Here is an 11013-nt window from a genome sequence, read left to right as displayed (position 1 = left end):
TATACCCTCAAAACTATAGAACACTTCTGAAAGAAATTGAGGAAGACACAAAGAGATGGAAAAATATTCCATGCTCATGGATTGGCAGAATTAATATTGTGAAAATGTCAACGTTACCCAGGGCAATATACACGTTTAATGCAATCCCTATCAAAATACCATGGACTTTCTTCAGAGAGTTAGAACAAATTATTTTAAGATTTGTGTGGAATCAGAAAAGACCCCGAATAGCCAGGGGAATTTTAAAAAAGAAAACCATATCTGGGGGCATCACAATGCCAGATTTCAGGTTGTACTACAAAGCTGTGGTCATGAAGACAGTGTGGTACTGGCACAAAAACAGACACATAGATCAGTGGAACAGAATAGAGAATCCAGAAGTGGACCCTGAACTTTATGGGCAACTAATATTCGATAAAGGAGGAAAGACTATCCACTGGAAGAAAGACAGTCTCTTCAATAAATGGTGCTGGGAAAATTGGACATCCACATGCAGAAGAATGAAACCAGACCACTCTCTTTCACCATACACAAAGATAAACTCAAAATGGAAGAAAGATCTTAGTGTGAGACAAGAGTCCATCAAAATCCTAGAGAAGAACACAGGCAACACCCTTTTTGAACTCGGCCAGAGTAACTTCTTGCAAGATACATCCAGGAAGGCAAAAGAAACAAAAGCAAAAATGAACTATTGGGACTTCATCAAGATGAGAAGCTTTTGTACAGCAAAGGATACAGTCAACAGAACTAAAAGACAACCTACAGAATGGGAGAAGATATTTGCAAATGACGTATCAGATAAAGGGCTAAGTTTCCAAGATCTATAAAGTACTTCTTGAACTCAACAGCAAAGAAACAAACAATCCAATCATGAAATGGGCAAAAGACATGAAGAGAAATCTCACAGAGGAAGACCTAGACATGGCCAACATGCACATGGGAAAATGCTCTGCATCACTTGCCATCAGGGAAATACAAATCAAAACCACGATGTGATACCACCTCAAGCCAGTGAGAATGGGGAAAATTAACAAGGCAGGAAACCACAAATGTTGGAGAGGATGCGGAGAAAAGGGAACCCTCTTACCCTGTTGGTGGGAATGTGAACTGGTGCAGCCACTCTGGAAAACTGTGTGGAGGTTCCTCAAAGAGTTAAAAATAGATCTGCCCTACGACCCAGCAATTGCACTGTTGGGGATTTACCCCAAAGATTCAGATGCAATGAAACGCCGGGACACCTGCACCCCGATATTTCTAGCAGCAATGTCCACAATAGCCGAACTGTGGAAGGAGCCTCGGTGTCCATCAAAAGATGAATGGATAAAGAAGATGTGGTTTATGTATACAATGGAATATTACTCAGCCATTAGAAACAACAAATACCCGCCATTTGCTTCAACGTGGATGGAACTGGAGGGTATTATGCTGAGTGAAGTGAGTCAATCGGAGAAGGAGAAACATTATATGTTCTCATTCATTTGGGGAATATAAATAATAGTGAAAGGGAATAGAAGGGAAGGGAGAAGAAATGTGTGGGAAATATCAGAAAGGGAGACAGAACATAAAGACTCCTAACTCTGAGAAACGAACTAGGGGTGGTGGAAGGGGAGGAGGACGGGGGGTGGGCGTGAATGGGCGACAGGCACTGAGGGGGGCACTTGATGGGATGAGCACTGGGTGTTATTCTGTATGTTTGCAAATTGAACACCAATAAAAAATAAATTTATTATTTAAAAAAAAAGAATTTTGTATCTAATAGTTACATGTGTGATTTTGTTAATGCTGATGTCTGGGAATACAATGTTAAAGGTAGGAGGGCAAGTATGCTGACACCCCGTTTCCTATATCTATTGGCAGACACTACTACTCGATCTGAGATATGGCCTTAAAATTTTTGATATACTGCTTCAGGCATCAATACTGATTAATTGAATTTGTCCTTGAAATAGAGTATGGCACCTAAAGTATGATATTCCTGGGAGGACATCAAGAAGAAAGGGGCATAAGCTAACAGTACCTAATAGTAGGGGTAAAAGAGATAGAAAGGTATCAATTTTGAAGAAAATTATTACTGGTAAATGTTGAGAGATAAATTATATTAAGTTGTAATGTATGATTCATAGTAAAAGTCATAGTTTGAGCTTGAAGTGGATAGAATTAATGGTTGTTGAATTGTGGGCAGGAGATTTGAAGCTAAATTTGATGGACAATCTAAAGAAATCTTGAAGTTGCCCCATGATGATGGTAGAAATTGTGTGGAAAACAAGAACTGACTGCATGATGAAGAACAATCACTTAGAACACAGTGGATTATAACAAGGAAGATTTGTTAACATGTTCACTCCCTTAACTAGATTGTGGCATGTAAAAGCCAAGGAATTATGCCTTATTTTCTTTGAATCCCAAGATTTGAATGCAGCATACAAAGTATTGAATGAATAAACGAATGAATGAAGGAACGTTTGGTGATCATTGAGCACGTGAATGTAGACAACTTATATGAGATGAAGTTGAAAAACCACCCTAAAAGAGATTAGATTGGGACTAGAGAAGTAAGAAAAATTGAGTATCCATTGAGCAAATCATATCATCCATTTCCTCTGTATTCAATAGGTAATTTGCCCTACTAAGCAATCATTCCTATCTCGGTCTATGCCAAAGTTGCTTTGTCTACAAGTGAGAAACACCTGCATACTTCTGAAAAAATCCAATTACCCCAGGGCCTCTCAGACAAATCAAATTAGAATCTCTGGAAGCGTGATATAGTCTTCAATATTTCTTAAACTTTTTTCAAGGTTTATATTTCTAAGTAATCTCTATACCCAACGAGGGGCTTGAATATATAACCCTGAGATCAAGAGTGGCACAGTCTACTGACTGAGCCAGTCAGGTATACCTAGTCTTTCATATATATAAGAGCTCCCCGGGTCAGGGCACTTGAGGTGATGAGCACTGGTGTTACTTGCAACTGATGAATCACTAAACTTATAATACACTATATGTTAATTAATTGAATTTAAATTTATAAACAAACGAATAAATAATAAAAGCTCCCCAGGTAATTTATGCTGCCAAGATTGAGAGCTATGGGATTGAGACTAGACAAAACAAGATGCAAGTGTATTAAATTATCTAATTACACAAAAATTCAACATTATAGCTAGAATTAATTTATAGTAATTTTCTGTAAGAAATGAAGTATCTCAGTTCTCAACTTTTACTTACAATGGTATTTAAATTAATAAAAATTAATTTATTTGTTTTTTTTTAGATTTTATTTATTTATTCACAGAGAGAGGCAGAGACATAGGCAGAGGGAGAAGCAGGCTCCATGCAGGGAGCCCTAGATGGGACTTGATCCCAGGACTCCAGGATCACACCTGAGCAGAAGGCAGATGCTTAACCACTGAGCCACCCAGGCATCCCACAGTTGTAACATAATAGAACAAACATATATTAGTCTCAACCTCCAGTGTCTGGAGCAGAGCTCCTAAAACCCTTGTAAATTCCTTTTTCCTTTTTTTTTTTTATTGGTGTTCAATTTACTAACATACAGAATAACCCCCAGTGCCCGTCACCCATTCACTCCCACCCCCCGCCCTCCTCCCCTTCTACCACCCCTAGTTCGTTTCCCAGAGTTAGCAGTCTTTACGTTCTGTCTCCCTTTCTGATATTTCCCACACATTTCTTCTCCCTTCCCTTATATTCCCTTTCACTATTATTTATATTCCCCAAATGAATGAGAACATATAATGTTTGTCCTTCTCCGACTGACTTACTTCCCTCAGCATAATACCCTCCAGTTCCATCCACGTTGAAGCAAATGGTGGGTATTTGTCATTTCTAATGGCTGAGTAATATTCCATTGTATACATAAACCACATCTTCTTTATCCATTCATCTTTCGTTGGACCTCACAGCATTTTGGTAACCCTACCCTTATGACATTTATTTTATTATAGTTCTTACAGTAGCTATGTATACTTTATCCTTATTTTTTGACAAGCTCCTTGGAAACAAGAACCATGGCTTACTCATTTCTGTTTCCCTTAGACTGCTTGGGATGACACAAAAATGACAATGGAAACTACATTTACTGGGTGCCAGGCATTGTGATAAAGTATCTTAATCAACAAAATGATCTCACTTAAGTATCACAACTACCTTGTGCAATGGGTGGTATCCTTATCACAGTATTACAGATGAGGAAACAGAGTCTCAAAGAGGTTATATGACTTGTCTGGTTCAGTTAAAACTTGGACTAGAACCTAGGCCTGACATCAATACCCATGATTGTTATGCTGTACTCAAAATTTCCAGGACCATGAGTCTCCATGGACTGGGAGTGTGGGCTCTGGAATCTCCACCACCAACCAACCATGTGGAGGCTGAGACAGTGCAGGAATACGTGTATAGTGCCAACAGTTCATGCCTGTGAAAACCAAACCACAATGGCATGGGGGCTGCATGGGTGGAAGGCCATAGATGGGTGGAGTATTGCAGTGCAGTATGGTTTGAAGAGCAGCTTGGCAAGGTGTGAGGCATCTGCTGGTGTGGGAGAGCAAGACCGCAGTGGGTGAAAGAAACAATAAGAAAAAAATATATGCATAAATGGCAACAGCTTTATGCATATAGCAAAAGCCAATTATTCCTGCCATCAGTCTGTACTGAAAACAGTACATGCTGAAAACAGCAATGATGGTGGATAGATAACCAGTTCTGCTGAGGTCAGTTCTCCCATCCCCCACAGCCCCCTAGTTAATGCTCCTCTGAGACCTGTACAGTTCAGTCACCTCCGCAGTTTCCTGCTGCCCCTCACATGATTGGTTTCATGAGTTTTTTTCCCTTCCTTGTTTCCACATACTTTACATTCTACAATAATAACACTGAGAGCCAACCTAAACTCCGGGCTTCATCTCGGCACCTGCACTTCTTGATGGTGCCTGATGGTGTAGCCCCTTCAGGCCTCTCTTTGTTCCAAGATATTGGACTCTGAGTAATCATTTCATCTCTCATTGAAAGGCATCACCTGACATGCCAGTCTGCCGAGGGGCTGGTGAGCACTGGATTCCCGGAGTCAGAAGTGGATTCTGCTCTGTGCCATAGAATCATGCTTTATGTTCACACTTTGAGGGTGTAGTTAACTGGTGCCAGGGTTGAAAGTGACTTACCCAAGGGCACTCAGTGTAATGTTCAGGCTCAGGAATACCTGTGGGAAATGCCACAGTTGGATTTGTGATTTTATGACTTTGAGGAAAATGAAAACAGTGGGAAACTTCTTTGAAGGTACTTCACACTGGATACCAGAGAAGATAGTTATTTTTTAAGTTTTTATTAAAATTCTGGTTAATTAACATACAGTGTAATTGTTTTGGGTGTCCAATATAGTAATTCAACAGTTCCATACAACACCCTGTGCTCATCACAAGTGCACTCCTTAATCCCCATCATCTTTTTAACCCACCCCCGACCCACCTCCCCTCTGGTAACCATCAGTTTGTTCACTATAGTTAAGAGTCTGTCTCTTGGTTTGCTTCTCTCTCTCTCTCTCTCTCTTTCTCTCTCTCTTTTGCTTTTGCTCATTTCTTTTGTTTCTTCAATCCTGCACATGAGTGAGATCATATGGTATTTGTCTTTCTCTGACTTATTTCACTTAACATAATACTCTATCTCCACTCATGTCATTGCATATAGTAAGATTTCATTCATTATTATGGCTAATATAGTGGGTATGTACCACATGTTCTGTATCCATTCACCATCCAGTGGACACTTGGGCTGTTTCCATAATTGGACTATTAAAAGTAATACTGCTATGAACATAGAAGTGCATATATTCATTTGAATTAGTATTTTTGTTTTCATTGGTTAACTACCCAGCAGTGCAATTGCTGAATCTTGGGATACTTCTATTTTTAACTTTCTGAGAAATCTCCATACTGTTTTCCACAGTGGGGGCACCAGTTTGCATTCTCACCAATAGTGCAAGAGAGTTCCCCTTTCTCCACATCCTCACCAACACCTGTTGTTTATTGTGTTGTTGATTTTAGCCATTCTGACAGGTGTGAAATGATACCTCTTTTTTTATTTTATTTATTTATTCATGAGAGAAACACACACACAGAGAGAGGGAGAGACACAGGCAGAGGGAGAAGCAGGCTCCGTGCAGGGAGCCCGACGTGGGACTTGATCCCGGGACTCCAGGATCATGCCCTGGGCCAAAGGCAGGAGCCAAACTGCTGAGCCACCCAGGGATCCCCAGAGATGATATCTTATTATAGTTTTTATTTGTATTTCCCTGATGGTCAGTGATGAGTATTTCTTCATGTGTCTGTTGGTCATCTATATGTCTTCTTTGGAAAAATGTCTCTTCATGTTTTCTGCCCATTTTTTAATTGGATTATTTGGTTTTTGGGAGTTGTGTTTTATAATTTCCTTATATATTTTGGATACAAATCCTTTATTGGATTGCAAGTATCTTCACCAATTCTCTAAGTTACCTTTGAGTTTTCTTGGTTATTTCTCTCACTGTGCAGAAGCTTTTTATTTTTACAAAGTCCCAATAGTTTATTTTTGCTTTTGTTTCCCGTGCCTCAGGAGATATATCTAGAAAGAAGTAGCTATAGCCAATGCCAAAAGGTCACTGCCTATGTTCTTTTCTAAAATTTTCATGGTTTCAGGTCTCATATTTAGGTCTCAGTCCATTTTGAATTTATTTCTGTGCATGGTGTAAGAAGGTGGTCCATTTTCACTCTTTTGCATGGTGCTGTCCAGTTTTCCAAACATCATTTGTTCAAGAGATCGTCCTTTTCCCTTTCATGTGGAAAGGGACATTTCATGATCGTCCCTTTTCCCTTTGAACAATGTTTCCTGCTTTGTTGAAGATTAATTGACCATATAGTTGTGGGTTTATTTCTAGGTTTTCTATTCTGTCCTATTGATCAAAGTGTCTATTTTTGTGCCAACACATACTGTTTTGATGACTTCAGCTTTGCTTCTCTTCTTCAAAGTTGCTTTGGCTATTTGGAGTCTTCTGTGGTTCCGTACAAATTTTAGGATTTTTGTTCTAGCTCTGTGAAAAATACTGCTGGTATTTTGATAGGGAATTCATTGAATGTGTAGATTGCCTTAGGCAATACAGACATTTTAACAATATTTGTTTTTCCAATCCATGAGCATGGAATGTCTTCCCATTTCTTTGTGTCCTCTTCAATGTCTCTCATCTATGTTTTATAGTTCTCAGAATACAGGTCTTTCACTTCTTAGATTAGGTTTATTCATAGGTATCTTATGGTTTTGGGTATAATTATAAATGAGGTTGACTCCTTGATTTCTCTTTCTACTGCTTCATTATTGGTGTATAGAAATGCAACACATTTTTGTACCTTGATCTTGTACCCTGCAACTTTACTGAATTCATGTACCAGTTCTAGCAGTTTTTTTTTTGGTGGTCTTTAGGGTTTTCCATATAGAATATCATATTATCTACAAATCATGACAATTTTACTTCTTCCTTGCCAATTTGGATGGCTTTTATTTCTTTTTCTTGTCTACTTTTCTGGCTAGGACTTCCAGTACTATGTTAAATAATAGTAGTGAGAGTGGCATCCCTGTCATGTTCCTGACCATAGAGGAAAAGTTCTCAGTTTTTCTCCATATATGATATTTGCCGTGGGTTTTTTAGATACATTCTTTATTATGTTGAGGTGTGTTCCCTCTAACTACACTTTGTTGAGGGTTTTTTTTTATCATGAATAGATGTTGCACTTTGTGAAATGATTTTTCTGCATCTATTGAGAGGATCATATAGTTCTTTTTTTAAGGTTTTATTTATTTATTCATGAGATATACAGAAAGAGAGGCAGAGACACCGGCAGAGGGAGATGCAGGCTCCTCGCAGGGAGTCCGATGTGGGACTTGATTCCCAATCCTGGGATCACGCCCTGAGCCGAAGGCAGATGCTCAACCACTGAGCCACCCAGGTGTCCCAGAGGATCAGAGTTCTTATCTTTTCTTTTATTATTGTGGTATATCACATTGATTGATTTGCAAATATTGAAACACCCTTGAAACCCAGGAATAAATGCCACTTGATTGTGGTGTGTGATTCTTGTCATGTGTTGTTGCATTCAATTTGCTAGTATTTTATTGAGAATTTTTGCATCCATATTCATCAGAGATGTTTGCCTAGGGTTCTCTTTTTTTTTAGTGGAGCTTTTATATGATTTTGGTATCAGGGTAATGCTGGTCTCATAGAACGTATTTGGAAGTTTTCCTTCCTCTTCTATTTTTTGGAATAGTTTCATAAGAAGAGATATTAACTCTTCCTTAAGTTTTTGGTAGAATTTGCCTGTGAAGCCATCTGGCCCTGGACCTTTGTTGGTTGGAAAATTTTCATAACTTATTCAATTTATTTGCTGGTTATCAGTCTGTTCAAGTTTTCTTTTCTTCCTGCTTCAGATTTGGTAGTTTACATGTGTCTAGGAATTTGTTCCTTTCTTCCAGGTGGCCCAATTTGTTGGCATATAGTTTTTCATAATATTCTGTTAAAATTCTTTGTATGTCTGTGATATTGATTGTGATCTCTCCTCTCTCATTTGTGATTTTATTTATTTGGGTCCTTTCTCTTTTCTTTTTGATAAGTCTAGCTAGAGGTTTATCAATATTATTAAGTTTTTTCAAAGACTCAGCTCCTAGTTTCATTGATCTGCTATATTGGTTTTTAGTTTCTATATCATTTATTTCTGCTTTGATCTTTAATACTTCCTTCCTTCTGCTGGATTTAGGCTTTGTTGTTCTTTTTTTAGCTCCTTCAGATGTAAGCTTAAGTTGTTTAGTTGAGATTTTACTTGCTTCTTCAGGTAGGCCTCTATTTCTATATACTTCCCTGTTAGGACCACTTTTGCTGCCTCCCAAAGGTTTTGGACCATTGTGTTTTAATTTCATTTGTTTCCATGTATTTTTTATTTCTTCTTTAGTTCCTCATTGGTCTATTCATTGTTTGGTGGCATGTTGTTTAACTTCCATGTATTTGTGGTCTTTCCAAAATCTTTCTTTGGGTTGATTTCTAGTTTCTTAATGTTATGGTCCAAAATGGTGAATGGTGTGATGTCAATCTCTTTGTATCTGTTGACACTTATTCTATGACCTAGTATGTGATCTATTCTGGAGAATATCTCATGTGCACTCAAAAAAAATGTGTGTTCTGCTGCTTTAGGATGGAATGTTCTGAATATAACTAAGTCAATCTGGTCCAGTGTGTCATTCAAAGCCATTGTTTCCTTGTTGATGTTGTGTTACGATAATCTGTCAATTGATGTAAGTGGGGTGTAAAGTCCCTTACTATTATTGTATTATTATCAATTAGTTTCTTTATGTTTGCATTTAATTGTTTTATATATTTGCATGTTGGATGCATAAATATTTACAATTATTTTATCTTCTTGTTGCATTGTCCCCTTTATGATTATATATATCCTTCTTTATCTCCTGTTAGGCTTTGTTTTAAAGTCTACTTTTTCTGAAAAAAGTTTTGCTACTCTGGCTTTCTTTTGACATCCATTTGTTTGATAAGTGTTTCCCAATCCCCTTACTTTCAATCTGCAAGTCTTTAGATCTAAAATGAGTCTCTTGTAGGCAGCATATAGATAGGTTTTGTCTTTTTTTTTATCCATCCTGATATCCTATATCTTTTTATTAGAGCATTTAGTCCATTTTCTTTCAAAGTAATTATTAATAGATATGTATTTAGTGACATTTTATTACTGGTTCTGTTAAAGTTTCTAGTGATTTCTCTGATCCTTTCTTGTCTTTGTCACTTCTGATCTGTTCTTCCCACCCAGAGAGTCCCCTTTAATATTTCTTGCAGGGCTGCTTTAGTGGTCATGAACTCCTTTAGTTTTTGTTTGTCTGGAAACTCTATCTATCCTTCTGTTCTTAATGATAGCCCTGCTGGATAGAGTGTTCTTGTCTGAAGATTTTTTCCATTCAGCACTTCAAATATATTATGCCACTCTTTTCTGTCTTGCCAAGTTTCTGTGGAGAGATCTGAAGCTAACCTTATGGGTCTTCCCTTATAAGTTAAGGACTTCTTTTTATGTTGCTGGTTTTAAGATTTTTTTTCTTTATCACTATTTTTGCAAATTTAATTACAATGTGTCTTGATGTTGGCCTGCTTTTATTGATTTTGATGGGGGTTCTCTGTGCCTCCTTGTCTGGATATCAGTTTCATTCAAGATTAAGGAAGTTTCAGCTATTATTTCCTCAAATAAGTTTTCTGCCCTCTTTTTCTCTCTTCTCCTTCTGGGACTTCTTAATACAAATGTTATTAAGTTTGATGGAGTCACTGAGTTCATTATGTCTATTCTTATGTTCCATAATTCCTCTTTCTCTCTTTTGTCCAGGTTTATTGTCTTGTCTTCTATATCACTTACTTGTTCCTCTGCTTCTTCCAGCCTGCTGTTCATTACATCAAGCCTGTTTTCAACCTCAGTTATAATGTTCTTCATTTCTGACTAATTTTTTAACTCATTTATCTCTGTGGTAAGGTTCTCATTGATGTCTTCCATTCTTTTTCAAGCCCAGTGAGTATCCTTATGATTTTCCCTTTATTTTTTATTTTTTTATATTACTCAGCTATTAGAAATGACAAATACCCACCATTTGCTTCGACGTGGATGGAACTGGAGGGTATTATGCTGAGTGATTTTCCCTTTAAATTCTCCATCAGGTATTTTACTTTTGTCTGTTTCTCTTAGATCTTTGGCCTAGTCTTATCTTGGTCTTTCATTTGGGATGAATTCTTCCATTTTAGTATTTTGTCTAAGTCCCTGCCTTTCTGAATATGTTTAAAAAAGCCATTTGTGTATCCTGCTCTTGAAAGAAATGGCTTTATAAAGAAGAAGCCATGTGTGTTCAGGACCTGCTGCTCAGGGAGTGTCTCTAGTGCATGCTGCATGCTCTCTGCTGTTGTGTTTTGGCTGCTCTGTCCTTCAGGGCCATTATCTGCAGAGC

The sequence above is a fragment of the Canis lupus genome, chromosome X (assembly GCF_003254725.2).
Source record: "Canis lupus dingo isolate Sandy chromosome X, ASM325472v2, whole genome shotgun sequence".
NCBI classification, from domain to species: Eukaryota; Metazoa; Chordata; class Mammalia; order Carnivora; family Canidae; genus Canis; species Canis lupus.
The sequence above is the reverse complement of the archived record's forward strand: the minus strand, read 5'-3'. Positions refer to the sequence as shown.